This window comes from Neolamprologus brichardi, chromosome 23 (assembly GCF_056152115.1).
Source record: "Neolamprologus brichardi isolate AB-2024 chromosome 23, ASM5615211v1, whole genome shotgun sequence".
NCBI lineage: Eukaryota > Metazoa > Chordata > Actinopteri > Cichliformes > Cichlidae > Neolamprologus > Neolamprologus brichardi.
Genome location: NC_142125.1, coordinates 5811392 through 5827646, shown reverse-complemented (window position 1 = coordinate 5827646; position 16255 = coordinate 5811392). Strand labels below are relative to the sequence as shown.

The following is a 16255-nucleotide window of genomic DNA, read 5'->3' as shown; positions in this document are numbered from 1 at the left end:
ATGTAGCTGCCATCACCAGTGTGTGAATGTGTGTGTGAATGGGTGGATGACTGGTTGTGTAAAGTGCTTTGGGGTCCTTAGGGACTAGAAAAGCGCTATATAAATACAGGCCATTTACCATTCACATTAAACTTCTTCCTAAACAAATACACCCTGTACTTTGCCATGGCTTTGCTTGTATGACTGTCAGAGCTTGCTATCATGCATTTCCCAGTCATATAAAAACAACAAAAAGCACATACTTTTCTAAAATACTAGCAGCTCTGCAAGGCTGTTCATCAGCTGTGTTTTGAGTGTAACGTTGACACATTCACAAAAATGGTAATACTAGACTGCTCCTGTGGGTATAATTTTTTCACCAGTAAAAGCATTTCCTAAATGGGACAGAATGAACAAACTGCCACTGATGCCTGGTCTTGACGCCTGGTGAGAAATGTGAATACTTCATGTTACTTAAAGTAACGGTCAGATATCGAAGAAGCTTTTCATTTCCTTTCTTTTAACTGAAGTCTCCAATAGAAGCTCTTTTGACTTTTTTTCCCACTTTATTGTGGGAAGGGACTACAAGCTTGTGAGAGGGGTAGGGGATTAATCATTCTGATAAATTTGAGAGGATTGAGAATTCTACTGTATTTCTGGTAGTTTTCAGTAGCTACAAAATCTACAGCCTGCAACCTTCAACAAATGGAACAAAAGAGGTTGGACACAAAGAGGTTTCATGAACTTAATGCTCACCCTGATGGATTACTAACGTCAAGAAATATTCACTTTGCTGTGGGATAGGTAAAGCAAAGAAATTTATGTAAATACCTAGTCGCCTTTGGGAAATGTCTGGCAGTAACCTATATGATTTGTGTTTAATGGGCTAACACATTCAGAACTACTTGTCCTTTAATATCAACAGTGTTCACTTTCCCTGGTGAAATCACCCTCAATGACCTTCCAAAAGGTACTGATGTGCCAAAGAAAAGCAAACACCTCATTTATCTGGCAGCCAAATGCAAAGAGCAGATGTCACTGGGGGCCTGAGGAGCTGGCAGTTGGATCCACGGTAGTGACAAGATGAGCAGCCCGAGCTCCTGGCTTTAGGAAAAGGCAAAGCTGCTCGGACAAACACTGGCGTTGGACAGCACACAGGCGAGCAGTTTAAAACAGAGCTCGGCCAAAGCTTAAGGTCAGCCAGGTCAGTGGGAACATAAAACCCAGAATGAACTGGAGCAAGACCTTTTAAAAAAAACATAATTTAAAATAAAAAAAAACCTGCAGCCAAGCCATAATCTTGAGAATTCATTTACAGAGCTAATTTCAGTCTGCATTATGAAAAAGTGCTATTAATCCTGAGTGACTTCGTCAGCAGCAGCGGTAGCGGCAGCGTGGTCCAGGGAGATACAGCAGCCAATTAAGGGTGTTTGTAGTAATAGACAAGAAATGACAAATGCTGTGATTGCTTTGAGGTGTGATGATGGGCTGTTAAAGATGTTGGCCTTCCTGAGATCTTGATTGAGAATAAACACCCCAATCAGGAAGCGTGATTGCAGGATTGGCCTCTTAAACGTGCTAAAGTTAAAATGTGACCTTGATTCAGCGAGATGCAAAAAAAAAAAGGAGGAGAAAGAAAGAATAAATGATTTACTTGTGTGGAGATGTAATATGTTTGTAGTAGTGGTACTAAACACAACACACATTATGCATAATCAGTTAGACACATTCTTTACAATATCCAATAGCTCTCCATCTATGTGAAAAGGATTATGGGAAATCAGCAGCCGGTTATAACAACTATTGTTCATAAATTGTGCATTGATAGTTAATAAAATATAAGTTTTTATAAGACTTCTTTCATTTGTAAACAATCAAATGATAATTAATTATAAATAGTAAGCATGAATCAATCTATGTTTATGTCATAAGCAAATCAGTAAACATTATTAATTATAATTTCATTATGTGTCAACAGTTTAAAAAAAAGCCTTACTATTTATTTAATTTACAATGCCTGTAATAAAGTGTTAGCAATGTAGAGACTACAAAGACTGGGAATGATACCAGAAATACTCGTACAAGTAGAATGACACATTACTCAATAACCAATTCTTTTACCAGAATGAAATAGAAAGAATCATATTATCCTATGTTCTTTAAACCACTTCAAGGTCACTTTAAATCTCAGTTGTAAATTGTAAAGCTAGACTGAGATTGATCCTTTTTAGTTTAAGTGCATATTGACTCCCCTTACCTTAGTCTTAAAGAGTATATTTATTTCTTACTCTTCCTATATTTATTGTTGTTTTTTTGCACTGAATGGAACCGGAGCCTTGTTGTCTCGTCTCTATATATACTGTACTGTCTATAGCAGAGATGGCAATAAAGTTTACTTTGACTTTGATAAACTCCTTCAGTAAAAGGTTTTAAATGTTTAACCATTCAAAGTCAATGAGACGGTGATGGAAAGCCATAAAATGTTAACATTACATGGTTCCTGGATAGGCTTCCATTGGTTGATAAAACATTATCCATTAAAATCCTTTTAACTTAGGAATCATGCATGATTTCACAATGGCAATGATCTCTGCCTCCAACGAAATGGTAACTTGTATTTTGGGATACGAATGACATCCAGGCAGAGCTATTCTGAGAGTCCATGTGTAGTTTTTCTGATAGTCTCAATACCAACATTGAACTGGTGTCAGATTGATGCTAGCACGATAGGATCAATGCTTTCGTTTGTTTCTCTCAGCTATGTTCAGTACGTTGTTCCCATTTCATCAAACAGTACACATGTCTGTGCAAACTTCCCTTATGCAAGCACCCTTTCCCCTTCCCCGTCCTCCAGTCCTCGGCTGTGTTTTGCTCTCAATGTGATTCAGTTGCACTAAGCAGACAGATGCAAGCTTCAGTGAGTGAAAAAGAGGAGCATCTACATTGCAGCTGTATAAGAAAATTTCCTAAACGATGCAGAAAGAAATTCTCTACTGAGGCAGCAAAACCAATTCATAGAAATATACGAAAAAAACATGAAAACTTTGGAACTTGTTTTTTTTGCTGGAGCGAAGAAAATCTGAGGAAATCTTTTAGATACACCCAGGTCGACCCGAGAAGCAAAGAATAACCAGGTGGCTCATATAGTGGTGAAAATGATGATTCAGTCATGACTCATGTCAGATCTGCATCAATCACAGGTAATTTTCAAAGTGTTATTAGTCATCATAATTGGTACTTCAGCACACTGATTATAAAACACATTCAGAAATTCACATAATATATTTAGCGCACTGACATTTGTTAAATGAATTATTTTATTGGAACTGAAAACTATACATAAACGTGAAGTATGAAGATATCCAGATATAATAACCCTTTTGTGTTAAACCTAGTTATTGTTATTTTTGCAGGAGACACACCACTCTCTCTTACATAAGCTGTCTTTACAAATTAAAAGTTTTTTTTCCTTGGGGGGGGGGGAGTATCTATTATACTGGCGGCCCTGCATTTACTTGGTACTCAGTCAGCCCAATTTTTGCAGTAACACAAGCTAATCCAGCTTATCCCTGATTTGCAAATTTCCTTCTTCTTCAGGATGTAAAGTCAGACAAGAACACCTGTAAACATATGCTGCCCCCAACAGCTCTGGAGGAATTGCAGACTTGGTATGTACACTGCTAATGTCACCTACAGTACAAAAAAACTGTAATTAAAAAAACAATGCTGAATGCTAAAATTTAGAAAAAAGTTATTGTAAGAATTGGTTCTGGTAGCATCTTAACAGACACGTGCTTGGAGTATTACCCAGCAGTGATGATGCTAGTTGGTCTAAAACTTGGAAAGGGAACAATCATAGTAGGAGTAACAATAAAGACAAAGAAGATAAAAGAAACAACAACAGAAAGATTATTGTGGCATGAATGAAAAGCAGAAACAGTGGACAATTTTGACTTTTCAGTTTCACACCACTGCAAAGAAATTAACGAACATTAAGACATCTGTCTTCTCCACTGCACAGCAAAAGCTAAAGGATCGACAGACCAAAACAAGAGTAGCCCACATTAAAGGTTAGATGATATATTGCCGTACCCCAAGTGGGAGTAGAAAGCAAAGACATGTAGATATTGGCACAAGCAGCTCTGTAAAGCACCTACCAAAGGACTACGATGACAGGACATTTAGAGCTCAGAGAAGAGAAAATCTAGTGATTTACTGTGAATCTCCAATGGCCACTTAAAATCCGCCCCAAATTGCTCTCCTGCTACTTCAGCATGCGAGCTTGAGATTGTGTGCACACTCTGCATCTATACGTTCTAAGGCAGTGAAGTGATTGCGGGTGGTCTAAAGAAATGTTTTCCTAATAAATCACAAGGGAGCTTTTAAAATCAGTGTGCAGTGCAGTGGGGAGTATTTCTTTTCCCATTCCCTCTGAGAACACCTGAAGCATACCCAGCTTGACTGCTAATGGCTCAGTGGTAAATCACATCACGAACTCGAAAGCCGACTCACTATTTGAAACTTGCAATTCTTGGGTGCTTGTCTTGTTGCAGTCGCAGCCAAGACACACACAAAATGTGCATATAACAATCAAAAGGCACACACGCACTCTGACTACCTACCGAGGAGAGTGCTAAGAAATAAACTCCAAAGCTTCAGACAGCGCTGACCCTTTTGGAGAAGCTTTGGGTGGCAGCTAAAGGTTGCTTTAACATGCCTCCTTACTGTTGAGCCTGATAGTTTGACATGAAGAGGAGAGGAATGTCTCTCTGCGATCTTTTCTCTGTGAAAACAATGAAGGTCAGACTAAGACAAGGTCCAATTAGAGCTTGGCCTCAAATACCTGAAGTGAGCAAAGAGAATCTCTGTGTTTTTCTTTGTCTAGAGGGTTTGCATGTGTGCTTCTGTCCACGGAGGGGGGGCAGGCATTTGGATAGTCGAGCATTATCAAACCATATGTCCCAACACACATTAAAGCAAAAAGAGGACACCAGTGAGAAGAGACACTTTACTACAATTATTATGCACCGTTTTCCTGGCTGCCCTCCACAAAGCCAATGGACTCTAATGTAACGGCTGGAGCAAGTCAAAACAGATAAGGAGAGTCAGACTAAAATGCGGATGATCTGGTAATGAATGTGTGCACATAATCACACACAGTCCTCAGTGCAGCTGCAGCAACCCCTCTGCAGTGCAAACAAGAGTGCACACAGAAGGGTCCATCACAAACTGCAACCCCCAATCAATCTCGGCAGAGAACTGAACGCTTGGGGATACAGTGGCAGTGATCTCACACCAACCTTTCTATCACACACAGATCCACCAAGTCACGGGCATTCACAGTCACTAGAGGTGCCCCAGCAACAGCTCTGGGAGCAGTTGCCAAATTTATCAAAGAGGTCCAGGAGCAATCCGGAGGGCTCCAGCACTTCTGCACCAATGTGTAATTATTAGGACAGTTAGAAAGTCAGAGAGATAGCCCCTTTAATTACAGCTGTGGGGAAAAAGCCCAGAAAGAGTGGTTGGGGAGAGAACATAAGGGGCACAAACTGAATGTGGCCTTTTGTTGGATACAAGAGGCAGGGATGCAGGAAGCCTCAATGACAGAGAAACCAGATGTTGGGGTTGAAGATTTACACTTTGACATAAAGAAAAACGGCTGATTAATGTAATTCCTGTCTGACTAAAGATTGAGTGACTGCAGCAAGGGCTCTTCATTTTCTGCATTTTCCATGCTTTATTTTCTTCTCTATTAATTTAGCAGTGTGACAGTTAATTACAAAACAGTACTGGTATACACCCCAGCAGCTCATTTTGAATTTGCCAGAGCAGAACTGAAAAGCTACTCTAAGCGCTGAGGGGAATTGGCCTGCAGAGAGTCTGTGCAAAGCCGCAACACAGTAATTGTTTAACAGCCTTGTACATTAAAATGTGCAACCACAAAAATGGACCTCCACATGTAGTGTGACAAATTGGACGACCCGGTGAGTAACTTGGTTTCGTCGTGATTTGGACAGCAGACAACGGGGATTTTATTTGTTTGTTTGATCAGTGCTTTGGAAAAATAAACAGGAAAAGCTATTTGAATTGAAAATTGTTCTTTAAACAAGCTGTGATCTTGCTAGCAATCCCACGAACACTGGGAAAATGAGTTCTTCTCTTCCCAAAAAATTGATTAAATCAGTTCCTCTAAACCAGGAGTCCAAATGCCACCTTACTGTATAAACAGTATTATGCTTTCAGTGATATAGTAATGCCATGCGTTATGTTCCCTACTATCCACAACAACAACACAAGCCCAAATATGCCTAAGAGCAAGTCCAGCATTTCAGCATCCAATTACCTAAAATCCAAGTACCTGAAAAAGGGAGCTACTTCAATAACAGGAAGTGGCTGGGATACAAGAGGTCAGACCTCCAACAAAGTTTGATACTTTGCAAAATATGAAGGAAACTGTTAAAAGTGGAAACTAATCTGTTTCACCACGCAGGCATAAAAAAACCCAATTACAACCAAGCTGTGAAGGAGGAGATATGAGCAGCAGGTGATGTGCAACCAAAAAGTAAGCGAATGACTCAACCGAGTTTCGTATTAGAAGAAGAGCAAATTGTGGATGCAAAATGACTAAATAGGGTTACATGGTGGGAAAAGGAGGGATTTAAGTAACTGGTACATCCCAGGTAGAAAGTATTTTTCAAATTCAATGGCATGATGTCACAATATAGTGCATGCATAAAATTTCCAGGGAAGGCACTACCTAAGCTGCTTTTTACTTACATATGACTTATGCTGTGTCACTACTATTGCACTGTAGGATGGAAAACGCCATTCGTTTTGCTTGCACTACTAAATCTTGCGGGCTGCAATTGCTGATAAAACTTTATTTAGTAATTCTTTCTACATATTTATTTGAAATATCATGATATAATTTTGACACTGTATTGTCCACTCCTATTAGCCACAGTCCTTGACCAAAGGTTTAACCCCCTTACTTTCTTAGCCATGCACATGCACAGTTGCCGCTACCCCCACCATCACTTCTACCATCGACTCTTAATACCTCAGGGCTTTGAAGGCAGCATGCGTCATAGCTCAGTGTAAAAGCCACTTTGGTGGAGCATTGGCAATCTTATTAAGAACTGCCAAATAACTACGAACTCTACTGGCAGGACATCTGACCCGTTATCTGCATTGCAAATTCAATATTAGGTTGGTGTCTCCAGCGTTTCGTTCAGCACCAACGAAAGAAACAGAGGAGATGTGAAATATCACCCTGGAATCTGACACTGACTTAGACATAGACAAAGACTTTATTAATCCCACTCTGGGGAAATTCACACAATATTACAGCAGCACAAGGGTCAGCAAGAGGAAGTGAATTAGAGATATATTAGAAAAATAAAAAGTAGAAAAACAAATAGATTAGAAAAATAGTGTACAAATAAAAAAGAGTCATGCAGTAAATCCAATTACAGAGAATTTTTCACATTTACTTAAAGTGCAGTGAAAATGATAATATATACAGGTAAATTATAGCAGGTTGCACTGTACAGTGTGACTGCTGTCGTGATGAAGGACCTGCGATGGCGTGCTGTCCTACACTCTGGCTGTAACGCCTACTGCTGATGGAGCTGCTCGGTGCCTCCATAGTCTCCTGCAAGAGAGTGAGAGGTGCTGTCCATAATGGACATTAGCTTCACTAACATCCTCCTCTCACGTTAGATGTTATAATTTTACTATCATATATGATTATGAGATAACTTGTAAAAACAGATAACAAACAAATTAGCAGAATAGATGTGTTGTGGTGAATGCCAAGAAGATGAACCCTGACCACATGAAGGGAGCTTGTGGTTTGACCTTTTCACCTACTTTCTAATCCTCTGGCACATTCTGTTTAGCTCAGCATATCCATGGATCCCACTGACCTATGTGCACACACACACACACCTACACACACACACAGAAGTGCTTGGATACAGCTGCAATACAGACAGGTCCAAGCCTCTCCAGAAGCAGATTTGCTCATGTCGGTGGGTAAACCGTCATGGACGACAAATCCAAGAGTCACCTGAAGGCTGACTTTGGACACAATTGACTAAATCCACCTGGTGAGGGCTGAAAGTTGGCCAGCTGCTGCTGCTCACACTGACTGTTTCCCCATTTATCTGTATCTATATCCCCATCTGTCTCATATCTCTCTGAATGTTCCTTGATAGTTTTAGTTTTAGTTTTTAAAGAGTACTTTACGAGCCAACTGGCGCACACAAATCTTTGCAGGTTTTAGCCACTCGGCAGGTGAATGCTGATTTCAGCATACACCAGTTTGATTGAGACTTAGATATCTCAGCATCTATTACATGAATTATAACATATTGTATGGAAATTTATGTTCCCTTTAAAACAATACTACTGACTTTGTTAAGTCTCTAATCGCACCAACCTGAAGTTAACTTTAGTGGCCAGAGCTTGTGAGAAGAACATTATTGGTTTGAAACATGGATAAGATCAAGTGTGTAAAACTCACTGAAAAGCCTTCAGCTAATCCAAAATGCTGCAGCAAGAGTCCTGACAGGGACTAGAAAGAGAGAGCATATTTCTCCTGATTTGGCTTCCCTTCATTGGCTTCCTGTTAAATCCAGAATTGAATTCAAAATCCTGCTCCTCACATACAAGGTCTTAAATAATCAGGCCCCATCTTATCTTAATGACCTTGTAGTACCATATCACCCTATTAGAGCACTTCGCTCTCGCTCTGCAGTCCTACTTGTTGTTCCTAGAGTATTTAAAAGTAGAATGGGAGGGAGAGCCTTCAGTTTTCAGGCCCCTCTTCTGTGGAACCAGCTTCCAGTTTGGATTCAGGAGACAGACACTATCTCTACTTTTAAGATTAGGCTTAAAACTTTCCTTTTTGCTAAAGCATATAGTTAGGGCTGGACCAGGTGACCCTGAATCCTCCCTTAGTTATGCTGCAATAGACGTAGGCTGCCGGGGATGCCCATGATGCATTGAGTTTTTCCTTTCCAGTCACCTTTCTCACTCACTATGTATTAACAGACTTCTCTGCATTGAATCATATCTGTTATTAATCTCTGTCTCTCTTCCACAGCATGTCTTTATCCTGTCTTCCTTCTCTCACCCCAACCGGTCGCAGCAGATGGCCGCCCCTCCCTGAGCCTGGTTATGCTGGAGGTTTCTTCCTGTTAAAAGGGAGTTTTTCCTTCCCACTGTCGCCAAAGTGCTTGCTCATAGGGGGTCATATGATTGTTGGGTTTTTCTCTGTATCTATGAAGCGCCTTGAGGCGACTTTTGTTGTGATTTGGCGCTATATAAATAAAATTGAATTGAATTGTATATACATACAAATCTTATAAACATATTTGTGTCAGCAGGGTTTTTCTGTCTCATCTTACTTATATGACATAACATATGAAGTGTGATTAATAAAAAATACTTTTTGAAGGAGATTACCTGATTTAAATGTGACCTTGAATGTAGCCCTTCACATATCTTCAAAAATTTCTTTTGAAGCAATTCAGCGATTAACACATTGGAATCAAGGATCTTTTTTGCTGTGAAGCAAAAGTGCTCTCTGTTTGGAGCACTTCTTATGCTTTACTTAAATGGTTTAATCTCTGGTTTTCCCCACAAGTGCAAAACACATTAGGTTATTAACTATCTGGGACCAGGGCAAGACCAGGACATTCTCTGGAAAGAGACATTTTTTATTTTTAAGTTGAACATTCTCCCTCAGACACCTCAAAACATTAGATCAGAACTCCATGTTAACAGTGTTATCGTGATAATTCATGATAAAGACTATGACAAGCAGAGAGGTTGTCATGTCACACATGACACACGTGCCCTCTGGCTTGGAAAGCATAGAGTCTTTCACTTAAAACTACTTGTTCATGGATGGAAACCCAGGTCTCATTACCAGCATGATCCTCCACACAAAATGTGGGTTAGTTTGAAGCAGAAGATGACGTTTAATCTCTGTGGAGGTCTGTAGAGAAATTGCAGAGTGCACAGTGCAAGTGCTCAGAACAGGACTTCCAGTAAGACGCTAATGATAGAAGCCACACTCAAGGCTCCCTGGACATGCCTGAAAAAGATGACCTTGAATCGGAAATCGGACAACTTTAAATCAGGTAAGGCTTTTGACTTTTATGGACCCGTTCTCTGAATTTTTGATCACACCCTATAAAATACGACATAAGAAGGCTTGGTTTGGTCTTTCTGTCAGAGTGGATTTACATATTAAAGTTTAGACTATATTTTTAGAGTGACTTTTATGTGATCGTCATAGTCCAAGACGGTTATATTTTAATCTATTTTATTCTAATTTGTGAGAGCGTCTGGATTCATTAAAATGAGCAGCGCTGCTTCATCAGAAGAACTGTGAACAAGAGTAAAAGCCAATATTACCACAACAATAAAAACCTTTAAGAAAAATATGATTCACAGTTCTTTGCCTCCAGGGAGACAGACAGGAGGGTTACAGAAACTTATTTTTTCCTGGATGGGGTACAGAATAAAAAGTGGAACTGATTTATTATTATTTTTTACAATGACAAAATAAACCAACAAGAAACCTTTTGAAGCCAAAAAAATTCCAGAAATCATGCACTAAGGACTACTGAACATAATGGTTTTTCAAAATTTGCCATTCAACATTTGCCTGAATAACACCAAGCAGGGAAAATCACATTGTGTCTTATTTTGTGTGGCTCGAAAGTGCTAACCAATATCAACAGCTGCAGAACTAGAATAATGTGCTCCCCACCTGGCAGCAGCCTGCATGGATAAGCTTAACCTGGGTGCAAAGGTTCTGAATAAAATTAATTTTACTACTTTCCAATTCTCTCCCATAAATCCCTGTGATTGGTTTCAGGAACCCCAGAGCTAGATCTGTGATTAGCGAGGAGGGCTTTACAAGTATCATACTGGCGCCTCGGCTTCATAAATAGCCGCACTGTGTAGAATCCAGGCGGCAGGCTAAAGTAGAGGGAGACGGACAGAAATCACTCTTGGTAACAAGACTTCCTTCTTATTGTTCTCCCCACTTGTATCTTGTGTTTCTCAAGCTTTAGTTGTGATCTTCCTGTCTGGAAATCGACGAGCAGATCCAGGGGAGTCCTCTGTACCGCTACACATTAAAATCTTAGTCACATACAACAAAAAATGTGGGCTTCTCCTTTGGGAAATGGAGCACACATGAGTGGAAAACATTGACCATCTGTAGGCTTTCCAAGCACTCCCTGTTTACCAGCTCATCAGAGTCTGACAGATACAGTCTGTACAACGATAATTCCAGCATTTTATAGCTGATATCCTTCAGTAAGACGTCTTTCAGTTGTACACTATGTGCGTGAAGATGTGGGAACCCCTGTTGAGTTTGTTGTTAGGCAGGAAAGAAAAACAATGAGGTAGACAAAACAGGCAATTCTTCAGGCGCTGTCCAGTGCTGAACCCACAGAAAGAGCCAACGGGGAGCTTTTCATTTTCCGAAGATTAGCTCAGGCAAGGAAACGCAGACATAATGGTAAAATAAGCAGCTTCTCAGTATTTGCTTCTCCTCTTGGGTGTTTTAGAAGGTGAATGATAGAGACATGGGCCAATTCAGATTTACTGATGTGCCAAATGAGTTTAACAAAGAAGGCAACAGACTGAACTGGCGAGACAAAGGGGAAAGGTAGCTCAACAAAAATCCACCTTCAGGAATAATTTCTCCAATCACTGGATGATACTCAACAGTGCTCCTGTCATTAATTCAGCAGACAAAAACTGTTACCAGATGTCATTACTTATTTATAGTATTTAATAGTGAAAATGCTTCTTTTGAATAATACATTTGGTGAGAGCGCTGGATTTGGGGAGGTGGGGATGGAGGGGTTGACTGATGAATATTCACAAGCTGCGTCTGGAGGGATTGTGCTAAACTACCTTTTTTTTCTGCCTCTGTGCCTCCTGGGCTTTGTCTGCTCTGCCACTTGCCATGATGGCCCAGCTGCGCTGCTCATTTGCTTGGCGCCACGCACAGTGGCTAGTTCAACATGGTTAATGCCAGGCTATTATATTATTAGCCAAGGCAAAGCTAGCAGCAGCCCACTTAGGCTCTGCTCCATCTGCTTGGTGGTGTCAGGTTGGAGGAATGGAGGGACCCAGAGCTGTCTATCAAGGAGACTGACGTCGACCGGCGAGCAAAGGTACAGCATTCATTAAACCAATGAAATGACCCTGGAGCTGGGGGAACAGAGGTGCCAAGTGGATCCTGGCCTAAAATGTGATCTGTGGTCGTGTGTGCTCGGGGTTCTGCTGCGACACACATGTAACTTGAACAGACAATAGCGAGCGCACACTCTCATGAGCATTTATACAAACAGAATTGAATATGTGCGTAGGCTGCTGTGAGTGTTTTCACTGCCTAATTGGATCTAGGTTATGTACTGTAAGTGTGTAAATTAGTCTCTCACTGCAGGAGTCTTCCAGTATCCCTCCTGGCCCTTCTCCCACCATGGGGGGGAAAAAAACTACACCCATTTGTAACATACGTCGTGAGCCTACAGCTCTGAACCTTTATCGAAAACACACAAAAGAAAAACATATTAATAAATGTTCCTTACCACTGTAAATTTATACACAGCAGGATCACAGCTGATTCATAGCACCACACTCTTCCAACTACAGGATTTCAAGCTGGAGGCCTTTGCCAGTCAAACAGCCTAACTCAAGCCCAGAGATCTTCTGCACTGATATTGTGCAGTTGCTTGGCAGCTTTCCCTTGTTTCATCCTGTGCCAGGGTGGCTTTGTTTGTTTTAAGCATAGCAGAAGGTTCATTGTAGGAATATTAATGTCTTACATTTGCGAAATCTCTGTAAAAATTCACAGTTTCCAATTTACTTGCTTGGACACTACTCAAGTGCAAAATTGAATTCTGGCCCATTCACGTCTTCCGCTACAAGTGTCTGCACTAAGCTGAGCGCAGCCAACCAGAAAAGACACATTATTGAAATTTGTGACAACGCAACCTCATGCAAAGAGCAGATAATGCTGTAAAACTCCCACAGTCTGTTGCATCCCTTCTTCATTCTCTTTCTTTCTCTCTTTCCTCTTTCGTTCTGTCTTGCTTGTCTGTCCATGCTCATGAGATGTGATGACAACATTTCCGAACTGCTTTTGGCCTTGACCGCAGTTGGAGTGGAGCCACTAAGAAGCGATGAACCACTCTCTAAAGGAATATTGTTCATCCATTGTAATGCCTCATCACACAGAAAACGTGAAAATGGGGGCAGTGAACTGGCAATGCCACAGAAAAAGAATACCTCTTCTGAGAACAATAGCGCTAACAGTAGAGCCTGCGATCCAGTGCAAGAGTGATGAGTGAGAGTCCAAACAGTGCAGGGCAAGAGAAAGAGACACAAAGACAAACACAGAAACCTTCTGCAATATGCATGAGTGCACAAGGCAGAATGAAGCAGAGGGACTTAAACAGCAGTTTAATGTGCAGCCATATACTAATAGTGCAACAGGAGCTGATGATGCCCACATCATCCAACAGCAAAACTCAGGAACTGGAAGCATAGGTGTACACACAATAGACCACCACACACACACACGCACACAATTATCAGATAGACAAAGACCTACACATGGCTGCCCAACCAGTGAGAGGAGAATGTTTTATCTACAATCAGTCACAGAATGAAAATGAGGCTGGTCAGTTTGTAGACCTGGAGCATCAAGGATCACATTGCCAATGCTAAGCCCAAACAGATTCAAAAGATTTGTGTAATTGCGGGAGATTTGGAGAGATGGAATATCAGATAAAAACAGTGCATAATCTGTTTGGCTGAAGACTGCTTAGACAAATTCTAGGTTGGCTGGCTGAGTGAATGTGTGCACGTGTATGCAAATACCTGAGACACACAATTATAAGACAGAATAAGAACCCAGCGAGAGTGAGAAAGGGGAGGGAGGGAGGCTAGTAACCATTTCACAAACAGTTTGGCTGAATTTCTGCTTAATTTCCCAGGGGGTCATGAGCAACTCCACTCCAGCTCCATTGCCGTTCTCTGACAAACATGAAAAACGAAACAAAACTTTACTTTCTTTTTCATCCACAAAAAACACTCCTCACTGCTACACAGTCAAATGAAAGCTATGTTGCCACACAGGACTGAAATGTGGCGTGCAGGGTGGGCTCGGACCTCCTCCTTTTCAGTCAGTTTGTGACCTAGAGCTCCTTCTGCTAGATGCCAGCCTTTCTTCAATAGAAATAATTGAGAGACCCTTTAGGTGGAGTACAAGTGCCATCCAAGATAATGTCTCAGGTTTCCCTCCTTTGCTTCGCTGACAGCGCTGACAGCCCTGCCTGCGCTGCCTATCGACTTACACCCACTCCAAAAGCTCCCTCTGTCCCCATCTGCCTCACCTGAAGGCTTACCAAAGGAGGAGAAAATGGGATTTTCACTACAAAGAAGTGAGCTCATGGTCATACAGATCCAAATCGTACAGTAACCGGCGCTGTCAAACATCCTTTTGAACATAAGCAGCCTCAAAGGAGAAAACAAGAGGGAACGACGCTTTGCTACATTTATTACTTTTCAACAGATGCTGCATAATTGGACAATTACGACGTAATTCAAACAGACAGAAAACAGCAAAATCGCTTAACTTTTGTCAAAGTGCATTTTGGAGTCTTATTAAAACTAAATCACCAACACAGCAAAACCTAAAAAGATTAATTGAAAAATAGCCTCATGGAAGCAGTAACTAGCTTCAAGCAGTGACTCGCATGCTTGCAAAGACTACTTTGCGATATAAAGCACATTTCTTTTGGTAACAGCCACATATCTTTGTCTTTGAATAGTACCGACAAGGACATTTCCAAATGATGATCGACTTTTAGTGAACAAAATTCGTGAAACACCCATTTCGTTTCGTGGAATTAAAATAATGTTAAATTGACTTAATTTTATAACACAGTCAGACAAATTCATAAATAAATAGATATACAAAAACACACAAGACTACTCGCCTTCACCTTTCAGATCAAGTCAGGTCCCGTCTACAGGAATGTAGAGCGATGCCGCAGCTTTACAGGAGCGTCTGTGTGATACAGTGCAGGTGGTAGCGCCACAGTCAGGGAAGCTGAACCATCCAAGACACGCGTAAAAGCCCCGCGAGTCCGAGGAATTGCTGTCAGACAGGGAGACGGGGTCTGTGTCGTTTCGTGTGCAGTGCGCCTGGATGCGGAGACGTGTCCTTGCGTCTTTCGGGGACTTGTCAAATCAGCAGCCGCGATGAGTGGATGAGCGCCAACCAGAGTGGTGCTCACCTCTCCAGCAGCTGAGCGCTACTGAACAAAAGAGTGCTCCGCAGGCTCTCTATTCAAATAGCAGGAGAGAGGGATGAACGAAGATTGGGGGGTGCTGGTGGTTGGGTGTGCGGAACGAAGGGGAGGAGGAGGATGTGTGAGTGTGTGTAAGAGTGTTGGGGGGGGGGGGGGGGGGGGGGCTTTAGTGTTAAGGTTGATATAAAGATCAGAAGTTTGTACTTCGAGCATCTCTTCAAAACCATCTAATGTAATGCACGTAGACCGCCTGACAAGACGTGTGGTTGCTTGTAATAAACCCAGGCACACAACAATCACAAATCCATTAGTCATTATCTGTTCAAGGAATTTATGACAGGCGGGGAGGGAGAGGGTTTAGTTTAAGACGTGATTTGGCATCTCTGTCCTACTGTAGGCCCCCACAATCCCGTTTGGCCTTTGTGTGAGCGCTGTAATTAATGACCTTAGGGAAAGAATTACCTTGTTTGGCAGCGTAGCAGTGACCTCAACCTGAAATTTACTTGCAACGGAGCGAGCTTAGGCTATCAAATTGGATTAATGCCCAAATTGCCAAGGATTTAGTTGGCAGGCCTAAGCGGCAAACGTTGAATCAACATTTTTCACATAAGAGCGAATCTGACGTGGACATATAGCGAGGCTTACCGGCTTTCTACTCTGCACTGTATAAAGTCTGCGCGGTGGGAGTTTAACATTAGCATAATTACTGTGGTGCTTGTGAAATAATAAAAATAAAAACGGTCATTTGAAAAGAGTTTGCAAAAGTGGCGCTTGTGTACATTCACGGGCAGTTGGAAAGACCCGCTGCTTTGTTAAAGAATAATGATCCCCCGTGAGACCCGTGCGGACAGGAAGATAAAGGCATTGCTCAGCAGAGTTGTATAATTTACGCATAACTGGGGCAGCTTGCATTTTTGTTG

At 41.4% G+C, this 16255-nt stretch overlaps 1 protein-coding gene across 5 annotated transcripts in view; it reads right to left on the bottom strand.

Moving 5' to 3' along the window:
- The window catches only part of ncanb (neurocan b), a 193345-nt gene extending 177980 nt beyond the window's left edge, over window positions 1-15365 (bottom strand). For 3 of the 5 annotated variants that reach the window (XR_015717165.1, XR_015717166.1, XM_087835674.1), the window contains exon 1: window positions 15027-15365. The gene's annotated coding sequence lies outside the window, so the exon portion shown is untranslated. Of the gene's footprint in view, window positions 1-14426; window positions 14506-15020 lie in introns of those variants that run through there. The other 2 variants (XR_015717167.1, XR_015717168.1) reach the window with 2 other exon arrangements.
- Between the last annotated feature and the right edge of the window lie 890 nt (window positions 15366-16255).